We start from the raw sequence: 13,553 nt of genomic DNA on the forward strand, positions 1-13,553 counted from the left end.
AGTATATTCCGATTATTCCTAATATTTGTCAGTTTTGAATAAGACTGTCGTAAGAATTCAGTAATATTTTATTTCAACAGAGTGAAACAAAACTCCTCATAATAATTATATCTAGGTTGTATAGCAGAGGCATGCTTAAATTCTTAAAAATATGCCAGGCTACTTTTAAAAGCAGTTGTACCAATTGAGTTTTCTGTATCAGTATGTGAGGGGTGGTGATTATACCCCAATCACAACAATTTCTAGGATCAGTTATCATGGTTTTCTTTGTTTATTTTTATTGTTTTATGACAGGGTCTCCCTAGTCACATCCAGCCTGGAAGACACGATGTGAACTAGGGTGGCCCCAACCTTGCAGAAACCCACCTGCCTCTGACTCCCAAGGGCTGGGATTAAAGGGGCATGCCACCATGCCCAGTATCAGTTACTATATTTAAAAATATTTTTTACATTTATTGTGTATGTGTGCCTGTGTACAGTTTCTTCTGCAGTGCATATTCAGAGGACAGAGGATAACTTTTGGGAGTCAGTTTTCCTTCACCTTGTGGGTTTCAGGAATTGTTTCAAGTGATCAGTCTTGGCGGCAAATGTCTTTGCTCACTGAGCCATCTCTCGGCGCCAGTTATATTTCTAAAGCTTTCTCTATAGGTGAGACATTGCTTCTCTTTGTGGTTTCAATGGGCATTTATTAAAGAATGATGATGTTTAGCATCCTTTTCTGCTATTTTTAGCCAGCTGTAGGTGTAGAGGTTTCATAGTAGATGTGTCATTTACATTTGGGCATTTTACAGACATTTAATCTCTGTGTGGGATCAGTTGTGGACCGTTGTAAAAGTGTCCATCTGTTGCAAAAGGAGCTCTTTTGATGAGAGGTGACTGATATACTTGTCCATAAATATAAGGATTCATATTTAGCACAAACTAAGAAATTATATTTGTCTAGGGATATGACAGTTTTGGTGGTTTTCTCTAAGACCTATGACCTCTCCAACCATGCCTATTTGGCTATGTTTACAGTACCACACATGAGTTCCCTCCCAGTGAGTGGGTTTTAAGTCCAATTAGGGAGCTGTTGATTACCTCCAAGATAAAAGTGCCATTACTGCCCCAGTATAGTTTGCTGTGCTGGTCATTGTTGTGGTTATTAGGCCTTAAAGCTGGAGTAGGACCATCCATTAATCAGCTTTGATGATCTTTGCTCACTTGAGTTGAGATCTATTAGAGTCTCACTCATCAGACTTTATGTTGCTGGGAGAAAATACCTGCATGAAGAATTAAAGAGAGGAAAGTTTTGGTTTTGGATTCCAATTCCATTGATCTCAGTCCATTATCTTTACTTTGATTCTGGACCGGTGGTGAGGCGTAACAGCATGCTTGCTGATAGAAGCATATAGAGAGGGAAGCTGCTCACCTCACTGCAGACACGAAGCATAGACAGTTGAAGGGACTGGAGATTCAAGGCATGCCACTAGTGACCCACTTTCCCCAGACAAGTCCCACCTCCTAATGTTTCCAACCTTCTAGAACACTATCAGAAACATCTGACCAAGCATTCAACACATGAGCCTAGAGGGATCTCATATCTAAACTGTAACAGATTCACTGATGACTTCAGATCAGACATGTGTGACTTGGGTAATGTGATGTTGAAGTGTTACACTAAAAGGTGAATGTAAGATGGGCTTACAGAAGGAACTGTTCAATGAAGTAGTCCATTTTCTCCTATTAAAAGGCTCTTTAAAGCACTTTTATATTTAGTTTATGTTTCAGTAAGTCTGGGCTGAATGAAGCCTGTCATATTTTAAAAGCATTTTATTACAACAGGCTTATGAACAAAACACTCAAACAGTGAATGCCATCAGCATTAAGGTCAGGAAGAAGGATCCATTTGAGTGATGTTTAAAAGTAAGTGTTGAAATGTGAAGGTTGAAGGAGAAGGAAGATTTTCCCATGACTTTATGTGGGAATGATGGGGAGTGCCATGGAGTCCACACTGAATGCTTGGCCTTGTTTGTCTTTTCTGTGTGCAGATGAATGAAGAAAAGTAGTAGGAATGTGAGCATCTGAATCTTATGGCCAACAGCCTCATCTTTTAGCAACCTGTTGTTGAAAGAATATAGACCCAATTGTATCAGTCCTGTACAAATTTAGAATGGAAGTGAATCAGAAGAATGCTGACGTTCTCTTCTAAACATTTACACTATTTCACAAATTCTGCCAGACACAAGGCTGCGTGACATCAGATGACATGGCAACGTGACTGAACAGATTATTGAAAACTGATAGTTGCTACTATCAATTGAGTGTGTTGGTTACTTTCCTCACTGATGTGACCAAGTACCTGACAGGAAGCAATTTAATGGAGGAAGGGTTTATTCTGGTTTATAATTAGGAAGGGATACAATCCATCATGGTGGGGGAAGGCAGAACCATTTGAGGAAGTAGAGCACAGACAGTTACTTACTAGGCAAGGCTATAAAAGTCAAGGTCTACCCCTCATGGCAGCATGGAGCTGCCTCCTAAATGTTTCATAACTCTCAAAAATAAAGCTACCAGCTGGGGACAAAGTATTCAGAAGCATTGAGCCTATGAAGGGGATTGCACATTCAAACAGCAATACTCTGGCTCTGGTGTCCCTAGGCTGTGGCCATCTCATAACGTAAAATGTATTCATTTCAATGTTAAAATTCTTCATAATCTTTAACAGTTTCAACAGTGTTCGAGAGTCTAAGTTTTTTCAGACTAAAGGAAGTCTCAACTGTGAACCCCTATAGAAAAAAGCAAGTTACATACTTCTAACATACAATGACATACAGTAAATAGTCTCATTGAAAAAGGAGGCATAGTCACATAATAAAGAAAGATCAACGGGCTAGTGAAAGAGTTCAGAGGTTAAGAGCACTGAGTGCTCTTGAGGAGGACCCAGGTTTGAGTCCCAGCATCTGCATGACAGCTAACTACCATCTGTAACTCCAGTTGCAGGGGACTCTGATGCCTTCTTCTGACCTCCCTGGGCAGTGCACCACACTAGTGTACTCACACACATGCAAGTAATACACTGATACACATAAAATAAAAACTATAAAAATAAAATATTTTTTAAAAGAAAGATCAGAACAAAGCATCATCAAAAGCCAGTAGGGTAAACACTAAATCCTGTAGCTCCATGTGTGGGACTGGGTACTCATGACTGAATCATCCAAGCTCTGGAAGACTTGAGTAGCCATATCCTACAGCTCTGCTGCCTACAGCATACACAGTCTCTTTCTTTTTTAAAATTTATTTTTATTTTATGTGTATGAGTGTATTGCCTACATGTGTATAAGTGCATCCACGTCCTTCTCAAAGCCTCTTTGTAGGGAATCCAAAGCTACACATTGTTTGGAATCTTGGTGCAAGCATCCATGATACGCTAATTCTTTCACATCTGGAAAAACAGTATCACATGGATACCAGTCAAGATGTAGTCTGGCTCCTTTGGGTGACAACTGTACAACTTAAGTATTCCTTTGACTGAGTCTTCTTTGAAAACATTTTTCAGGGCTGGAAAGATAGCTCAGAGGTTAAGAGCTCTTGTAGAGGACCTGGGTACGATTCCCAGCATCCATAGATAACAACCATCTTCAACTTCAGTTCCAGGAGATCTGACACTTTCTTCTAAGCTCCACAGCCATTGTATGACACAGGTACACTTATACACACTCAGGTAATACAGTCATACACATAAAATAAGAATAAAAAATAAAATGTTAAAAAAGAAAACACTTTCCTAGACATCTTTTTTTTTTTTTTTTGAGCAAGAAACACCTTCTTACACAGTTCCAGTTCAGGAGCTCTAATTTCAAATGAATTTGGATTGTCACAAGATGAACTTTCAATGGGTGGAGTCTCCATCAGGCATCTTTTATATTGACCATGAGGTTTGTCTTTAATGGGATCAATCCCATTAACGTTTGTGTCTCTTTTGCACCTGCCTTGTCTGCATCTTCAAGTTCACTGATGCCACTACACTTCAAATGACAGGCTTTGTTTATCTTTCTGTTCTACTTGTTGCTCTCTCACTATAGACCTGGGTGAGAAGAATGAACAATAACCCTGACACAGCTTCTTGAGATTTCCTCTACCAAAGAAATTGATCAATTACCTTTGAATTAACCCTCACCCAAGTTCTCAGGATACAGGCAGAATGTGACCAAATTCTTTGCCAGAGCATAAAACAAACGGGCTTTATCCCACTTCCCAATACCGTCCTTGTTACCCTCTGAAATTTTATCACCCAGTCCTCCACTGTCCATGTTTTCTTGTCATTCTGATCTTCCAAATTCCCAAGAGGATGGCCCATTAACCTCTGCTTCTAGCTTCCTAGGACTTTAAAAAATTATTTTATTTATTATTTTTATTTTCTATGTGTATGAGTGTATTGTCTGCATATATGTTAGTGCACCCATGTCATTCAAAGCCTGTAGAGGTCAGAAGAAGGCATTGGATTCCCTGGAATTGGAGTTATGGGTGGTTGTTGACTGCCATGTGGGTGCTGGGAATTGATTCCGAGTCCTCTGCAAAAACAGGCATTTCTCTTAACTCTTTTGTCTCTCCAGCCCTGCGTTCTAGGACTTTTAAAACCTGAAGTTAGGTATTGTTCCTCACTCCTCCTGGAAACTAGTTCTACGGGCTTAGGAACCATATGGCCAGGTCTATTAGAGCTGCCATGGTACACCTCAATACACTTTTTCCTGTATTAGCTACTTTTCCAATTGTTGTGACCAAAACCTGAAAACAAGTAACTTAAGAGAGAATTTATTTTAGGATGCCATCCTTCATGGCAGAGAAGACAGGCAGCAGGAACACGAGGTGACTGGCCTCACTGTATCCACACTGAGGAAGAAGGGACAGGAAGTGGGGTCATAAAGCTTCAAGGCCTGCTCCCAGTGACCACTTCCTTTGGCAAGGCTCCACTGCTAAAGATTTTACAACCTTCTAAAATAGCTTGAGACCCAGTGTTCAAACTTATGAGCATATGGGGGACATTTCAGTCAAATGCTATCAATTAGTATAGAAGATTTGGTAGACAATTAATGTAGAACAGGGAAACAGAGGTGTTGGCATGATAGGCTGGAAGAGAAACAGAGGGCTGAGGGAGGGATGACACAGTGGGTGGTCAAGCAGCTGAAAAACGGGTGACTGACTAGAAAAGGGGATCAATAATTGAGTGACAGTAAGCATGCAGGCAGTGGTACAGAAAAATCCAGATATAAAGAATTAATTTAAGAAATGGATAAATGTGGGGATGGAGAGATGGCTCAGTGATTAAGAACAGTGGCTGTTCTTACAGAAGACCTGGGTTTGAATCTCAGCACCCAAATGGCAGCTAACAACTGTCCATAACTCCAGTTCCAGGGGATCCAGCAGCCTCTTCTGTCCTCTGCGGGCATCACACGACACAGGTGCACTTACCTACATGCAGGCATAACACTCATACACATAAAATAAAAATAATAAATAAAATTTTTTTAAAAAAATGAATAAATGGCCGAGCATGGTGATGCACGCCTTTAGTCCCAGCACTTGGGAGGCAGAGGCAGGCTGATCTCTGTGAGTTCAAGGCCAGCCTGGTCTACATAGTGAGTTCCAGGCCAGCTGGGGCTACAGGGAGACCTTGTCTCAAAAAGACCAAAATAAATAAATAAATAAATAAATAAATAAATAAATAATGGATAAATGATTCATGCGGGGTTCAATAGGCAAAATAACACACTAGAGATGGGTAATACGACTCTAGTATCAAAATTACATTGAATCTCTTAAACTTGTTAAAAACTTGATGAGGTATTCAAAATTAACCTTTTAACATTATTTTGGATCATCCGTACTCTCTCCATTTTCCCCCCTGTAAGTCACAAGACTATTTTTGTGTGTTTATTTATTTGCAGTCTTAAATCTTTTCACGAATGTCATTATTTTGGGACATGACTCCTACCATGAGACATGTATTGGTTATCCTTTAAGACTTATGAAGAGACAGCAGCCCATTACATTCTCTGAATTTATCTCAGTATAACAGAGCATAACACTCATGTCTCCAGAAAGTGAATCAAGTGCCTCCTGGATGTAAAAGAACACTTCTTTTTTTCCACCTGACTTGAATTCATGCACAGCCACAGCTCTTTGGAACACAGAGGGATAGAATCTATCTGTGCTATTAGAAGGCAACATAAAATATCACAAAGCTGCCTTCTGGGATTTTTCTCTTTTTTGGGGGGGGGGTCATCTAAGGCTTCAGTGGAACTTGGGAGAGAGGGATGGAGAGCAACCTTCCACAGGGAGAGGAAGGCCAGCGTGGTGGCTCTGCCATTGAGATTTGGGAGTGGTGACAACAACTGAAACTCCAATGCCAGAAGCTCCTGGGGCCCTTTCCGCTCCGCATCCCCAGTGCAGCCTCTTTCTCACTTTATTGGTGCGATGTGCGCTCACTTGGGGTCATTTGTGCACTTTCTCCCTACAGTTTACGTAAACTAGTCCCAGGGGATTTCTGAGCTCCGGAGTCCTAGATGACTGGGGCACTTGATCTCTACGGTCCATCACTTTGTATGTAGGAGCATCTTTTGGAATACAATCCCAGACTGAAGGAGACCATATCACCAGGCCATGATTAATGCTTGAGAATTTTTAATACATGTGGGTGTAAACAGGAGCCTATAGACAGGCATATCTAGCAGTGATCTGATCTGTCGGGGACATATGAGCTATGAACTATGAAATCTCACTGTTAATGCTGTGGGAATTGCAATGAAACCATTCTTTCAGAGGCTTGAGGCTGAGGGGCATTGTCACTGTATGAGCGTCTCAGAAACTTTAGTACTGGAAAAAGAGAAAGCACGAAACAGAGGTCAGAGAAAGAGAATTGTTAATTAAAAGTGAAACTATGAGAGTTGAATTATACATTGCTTTTGTAAGGACACTTGGAATGAAGGCTATGTTATCAAAGTTTGTACTTTGGCATGGATATTCATGAATGTGTGGTAAGAGAATATTATACTTCAGGAAAGATAAAATTTCAATTCATTTAAAGTATCTTATCTCAATTATTTACCATATGCAAATATTTTTACTTTTTCCTCAAAGGAAGTACTTCAAATACAGGATGATTAAATTGATTATCAAAGTCATAAAATCCTGAGAATATGAACTGGCGTTAGGACTGAGGTTTCCTGATTGTTGTCAGGGTTGATTCTTGCACCACAGAATAGAAGCTAGCAGAACAAAATAAACTGTACTATGAAGAACGAGAAATAAAGATCAGGATCTGCACAATGGTACCCAAAATAAAATAGATTACCAAATGTGTATTCCAGTGGTGCACTGTGTGAAAGACTGAACACCAATAATTAGACTCAGATTATATAAAAACTCAAGCAAACAAAGCAGGAGATGAAGTAAATAAGAAGACTTCAAATAAGAAAAGACAACAGTGTTCTCAGGCTATAAAATCATTTCTGATATATCATCCACCTTAATGTCCAAATGTTAGGTGACAGAAGTGTCCCTGCTCATTACGGATTCTGTGTGTAACTATCAGGTGTGCAGCCACACACATGGACACTTCTCTAGAGGAAAGAGTGATTTCTACTGACAACTCAGCTCTGCAAAGGTAAGATTCTGGTTGATTTATGCCATCACAAGAGAAAGCTATCTGTAAATCATGTGCTCAGGGATAAATTTATTACAGACAAGATTGTAGAAATTTCTAATAAGGATGCAAATACAATTAGGATTCAGTGAAGCTGATGCCCAGTAAATTTTTCCAGGAATAAAACTTTTGGAATTTCGTCACTTAGCATTAAAGAAGATTCATAGGACGTTGTAGGGAGTCATCTCTGTAACATGGGTGATGGGTTGACCATTGAGGCTCATTATTAATTTTGGATTTTGGAGGTTGATCTAGGTTTTCAATCACGTGATTTTCATATGACATGACGAATGAAATAATTATTTTTTTCTGAAAGATAAGATTCTGGGAAATCTTCTTATATTCTGTATACCTAGTAGGTATTCCAAATCAAACTTTGATTCTCCCTTCTTATATATGTGTACGAGGGGAGACAACTTAAGTTCCTGAAGCAACCACTATCTAATGGAAGTAAAATGACTTTGCAGAGTTTTAAATGCATGATGCATTTGATAAGGCAGGATACTGTAATGTGAGGATGACGGCTGGGAAGGGAAATGGCTCCTCAGTGCAGAGCCCTGGCTGCCTCATTCCTTGCAAGTCAGTGAAGTGCTGTAGAGGGTTAGCCCACAGAGAAGGGAGGAAAGCTAACTTTAACTAAGAACTGGTGAGAACACAATGTGAAAAGCAGCACGGAGTTATTATCTGCAGGCCCACACGTGATGACGCTGTTGGGCACCAGCATAATGAGCTGCTCTGCTGTTTGGGTCACGTCTCTCATCTCTGACCTGATGGACAGCTGCCCACACTTCCTCCAATATAAGGCTTCTGTTGTAGCCCAGATACAAGAAGGTATGTTAGGCAAAATGCTAACGTGGCATCTGATTTTAGAAATCTTGCTCTTATTTGGAATTATGTCCTTTCCATCAGACATTTGGCAAAGTAGTAGGGAGCTGGGCACAAACAGGAGTTCCCTCTTGATCAGTTATTCAGATTTAAATGAATTGCAGCAGATTTGCTGAGTGATGCCATGATTTTAAAATACCAAATGTTAATAGTAAATATCACCAGATTACTATCTGACAAGTTGCCATCAATTCTGTATTAGTTGACTTTCAGTCTTGATTTCCAAGGTATTCTTTTAAAAATGAGAGGAGCAAAGGAAAATTTTCCAGGCCGGGAAGTAGGGAGGGTCCATGTCTGCTGGAAGGTGGGTCTGGTTCAGAGGGGACAGAGAGTGACATGCAATTATTTGGCTTGTAGATGAAAGGTTAGAAGACAGACTTAAGAAGAGGAATGCAGATGAACCGGGTGTGGTGGTGCTCACCTTTAATCCCAGCACTCGGAGGCAGACAGAGGCAGGCTGATCTCTGTGAGATCAAGGCCAGCCTGGACTACATAGTGAGTTCCAGGACAGATGGAATTACAGGGAGACTTTGTCTCAAAAAATTAAAACGAAACAAAGGCAGGACTATGAAAGCCAAACTAATCTAGATAAAAGCTACATCAGCACATCAGTTTGCATATTTGTGTGAATTCTTCACTCTACATCTTTGTCAGGTAACATTTAAAGAACTTATAAAATAGTAGTAGGCTGATAAAAATCCAGGAGACTATTTAGTGGATTCATAAAGACATCATAGGTCTAAAATAATATTTGATTTATTAAAATTTAGAATAAAATTTTGAAATAGCAAAAATTAATCTTACATGGAATCAACCAATTTATTTTATTTTAAAAACGATAGATTAAAATGTAGTTTTAAAATCAGCTACACCGTGTCATACCAAAAATTGTGTAAGGGTTATAAATGTCTAATTTTTGTCTTTGCCAGCAAACCTTCAGGGTCTGGACTTTTGCTGTGGATAAAGGTAGAATCACATGAAAGTGCACATTTCCCTAAGGTGAACAATGGTACTATTTTAACTGAGAAAATTACTCTTCTCTGCAAATTCCTCATCCTCTGCTCCTGCGATCTCAGTGTCTGTGCCATCTTAAGTGCTAGTCCTTTGCTTGAATCTGATGCATTGTGCAACATCAGTAGAAACTGATACATGAATTCACAGTGCATCAGCTTCTACTGGGTCGTTTAAATCACCAGTCTCCCATTTAGCATTGCTTAATTTTTAAATACTTCACAGTAAAAACAAAACTCAACATTAATCATTTAACATAACAGCAAAAGTTATTTATCTACCATACACCTTTATTTAATAACATTTTTCTGTAAAACATACAGTATGGGGGCTGGAGAGATGGCTCAGAGGTTAAGAGCACTGACTGCTCTTGCAGAGGACCTAGGTTCGATTCCCAGCACCCACATAGTGGCTACGAACCGTCCTTAACTTCAGTTCCAGGGGAATCCGAAGCTCTCTTCTGACCTCCGCGGCATTGCACAACACGGGTGCACTCACATACATGCAGGCAATACACTCATATGCATAAAACAAAAATAATAAAATATTTTTAAAAGCATACAGTATGATAATAATTGCTATATTTAGAAAAATAGAAATAATTTAAGAGTTCTAGGTTATGCACTGTGTGGCAACTTTCTATAACAAAGCTCACTGGGCAGCCTCAGACATCGTAGAACTGTTCAAAGGAAGAGCATGGAACTTTCAGAAGCATGTGGGAGTGGGTTTTTCAGGAACCAGTTGCTTTGTTTTCTTCTTTATCAGGTAAAAAAGTTAAAGACCTGTAGCTTTCCCCTTTTAGTTCAGAGATTTTAGGATGATCAAGGTCCTCTGTGCCTTCCCTCAGCCACCCCTCCCTTCTCTCACTCCTGTGTTCCCTCATTTTACACAGTCCAGGAACTGAGACATCAGTGACTAGGCAGGTATAGAATAGTAACAGAAACATGTCAGTTCTAGGAGTCCCTTAAACCATCTGTTTCTGTTTGATGCTTAAAATTGACATTATGTCTTAGTACTTTAACTGAAAAGGGACTTGCGGAACTCAGGCAATCAGAAAGGAATATCTACTCTAAAGGACATCCACAAGAATAACTACCTCATTCTATTAAATGAAGATGGATTCTCAAATATCTGCTTTTCCTCTATCCTTTTGATCTAGTTTGATTATGCATTCACATCAATTTCTGTTTTCTTCTCAGTTTATATCTAAAGACTATATCCCTAATAGCACTAAGGGAAAAGAGAAAATCACCAAGAACTCGATGCCACCATGATATCCTTCCTCAGACCACTAACATTAGGAGAATCTAAAGCCTATCAAAAAGATGAAAGACCTCTTTTAAAGGACATCAACTTCTTTGTCTATTTTTGTAGAAAATATGAGAGGGAAGTCACATTACTTCTTCACGTGCCCCATGATGGAGCTCAGGTTACCACAATCACTCACAGTGCTTCTGTAATAATCCAATAACATTACCAAGTACTTTCCCATGCTTAATGTGCTTGTGAACTACTGAGTGTGAACCTGTTTGTGTATTATGAAAGCTTATCATTAAATATAAATGACATGCCTGCCATAGAAAATCGGGATTTAAAACTATGTTCTCTGATTCTAGATCTTTCCATAACCTCCTGTCTCTTCATGATCATTCTTTTTAAATTGGGCTTTTGAATCTCATCAAGATGAATTTAGTTGGCATATTTGAGTTATTTTTAGACTTTGTATGTCATTTATCATTTCACCTATCATCACCGATTATTATGCTGTCCTTGCCTGAAAATAAAGGGAATTGGTAAAAATATAGTGCTCGTAATACTGCACTGTTTTACCACTGGGTTGTAACTGATCTTCTGAGACATATTATGTTCTTATTAAGACATTGACCTGTTTCTCTGAAATAGAGTCAATTAAAAAAAAAAGAATATTGGGATCAAGCATGCTGTCCTGGTCACATAAATGTACTGGAGAAAGTTATATGTAGGATATATGATTACATGTTTCTGTGTGGTTGTTCAATTGCTTGTGCTTTTTTCTTATTTTCTGTGCAGATTAATAGCCATCACGTTGTTTAATGGAAGCAGACAACCAGACATGGGTGTCTGAATTCATCCTCCTTGGCCTGTCCAGTGACTGGGACACTCAAGTCTCTCTCTTTGTCCTGTTCCTGCTGATGTACCTGGTGACAGTATTGGGAAACTTCCTCATCGTTCTTCTGATCAGACTGGACAGCCGACTCCACACTCCCATGTATTTCTTTCTCACCAACCTGTCCCTTGTGGATGTGTCTTATGCCACAAGCATAGTCCCCCAGCTGCTGGCTCACTTTCTTGCGGCTCATAAAGCCATTCCATTCCTGAGTTGTGCAGCCCAGTTATTTTTTTCATTGGGCTTGGGTGGGATTGAATTCCTTCTTCTGGCAGTGATGGCCTATGATCGCTATGTGGCGGTGTGTGACCCTCTGATGTATAAAGTCATCATGCACGGAGGACTCTGCACAAGGCTGGTCATCACATCGTGGGTGGGTGGCTCCATCAACTCTCTTGTGCACACTGCTATCACCTTTTAGCTGCCCATGTGCACGAATAAGTATATTGATCACATTTCCTGTGAGATTCTAGCTGTGGTCAGGTTGGCCTGTGTGGACACTTCATCCAATGAGATCATAATCATGGTTTCTAGCATTATCCTGCTTATGACACCTTTTTCCCTGATTCTATTGTCCTACATCCAGATCATTTCCACCATCCTGAAAATCCAGTCCACAGAGGGAAGAAGGAAAGCCTTCCACACCTGTGCGTCTCACCTCACCGTGGTAACCCTATGCTATGGAACCACCATTTTTACCTACATCCAGCCCCACTCAAATCCTTCTGTCCTTCACGAGAAGTTGATTTCTCTTTTCTATGCTGTATTGATGCCCACGCTCAACCCTATGATTTACAGTCTAAGGAATAAGGAAGTGAAGGAGGCCTGGCAGAAACTGTTAGGGCAATTCTCCGGGTTAACATCCAAGCTGACAAGTTGATGCTCCTGAGCATCTGGGAGAAGAGAGCTTTGTGTCAGTGTTCACCACCCAACTCGGATATGATAGGCATTGCCATAGCAACAAGGAAGGAGCTGGCATAATGTGCTGGTGATGTTACATAGGAGGCTGAATGGCTGTGCTAGGAGTGGGATGTAGGTATATTTTTATGTCACATCAGCATGTTCAGTGGAATTAAGCACTGCTGTCACAGAGCTGTCCATCATTTCTCAATCTCCACTTTATGGTTCAGGTGTATAGTCAGCCTACAGATTTCTGACTTGATGATATTTCAGAAGCAATACTCATTAATCTGTGTTTGGATTTTGGTCTCTCCCTGAGCTATCAACATGTGTTATGATACTCTGAGGATGTTGGTCTAGAGCAGAAAGCATATAGTACCCACTTATTTTTCTATGAGATCCTCTACTGTGCGTTGTATTACTAAGCTGTAATATTCAGTATGCTATGTTTGTTAAATGTGTTTTTGACTTATGAAATTTCAAAGCTTTGATGAGTTCTTTGGGAAGTTTAAGAGAATGTATAATTGAAACAAAATAAATAAACTTATTTTATTTTTGGATTGCTATACTCTTTGCATTCATAATAGTTTGAAAAATTGATTATTTAAACTTAGGAATAGATTTTGATTCTTGAATGGAAAGCAGATAGTTGTGCTATGGAGAATCAAATACATTTTCACACTGGAAGATTCTGTCACAGTAATGTGTGGCATATTCACCCCTTTTTCAATTTTATGATGTGCTATTCTAAGGTAATATGAGAATATTGTTATGCAATCGACTTAAGCATATTTTGTTTAGACTCTAGCATAATGTATACCCTGAGGGAGTTGGGTAGAGAAACATAAACCAAAGTCTTTTTTGAGGTCTAATCACAGGTTACTTATTCACAGTGGCATTATTGGCAACTAAAAGGCCAGGGTT

The 13,553-nt window shown here is 39.6% G+C and overlaps 1 pseudogene; it reads left to right on the forward strand.

Moving 5' to 3' along the window:
* The first annotated feature begins 11,655 nt into the window (after positions 1-11,655).
* LOC103730412 lies at positions 11,656-12,609 on the forward strand (annotated as a pseudogene).
* Positions 12,610-13,553: the final 944 nt, after the last annotated feature.

Source organism: Nannospalax galili, unplaced genomic scaffold, assembly GCF_000622305.1.
Source record: "Nannospalax galili isolate Female #2095 unplaced genomic scaffold, S.galili_v1.0 scaffold233, whole genome shotgun sequence".
Taxonomy (NCBI): domain Eukaryota; kingdom Metazoa; phylum Chordata; class Mammalia; order Rodentia; family Spalacidae; genus Nannospalax; species Nannospalax galili.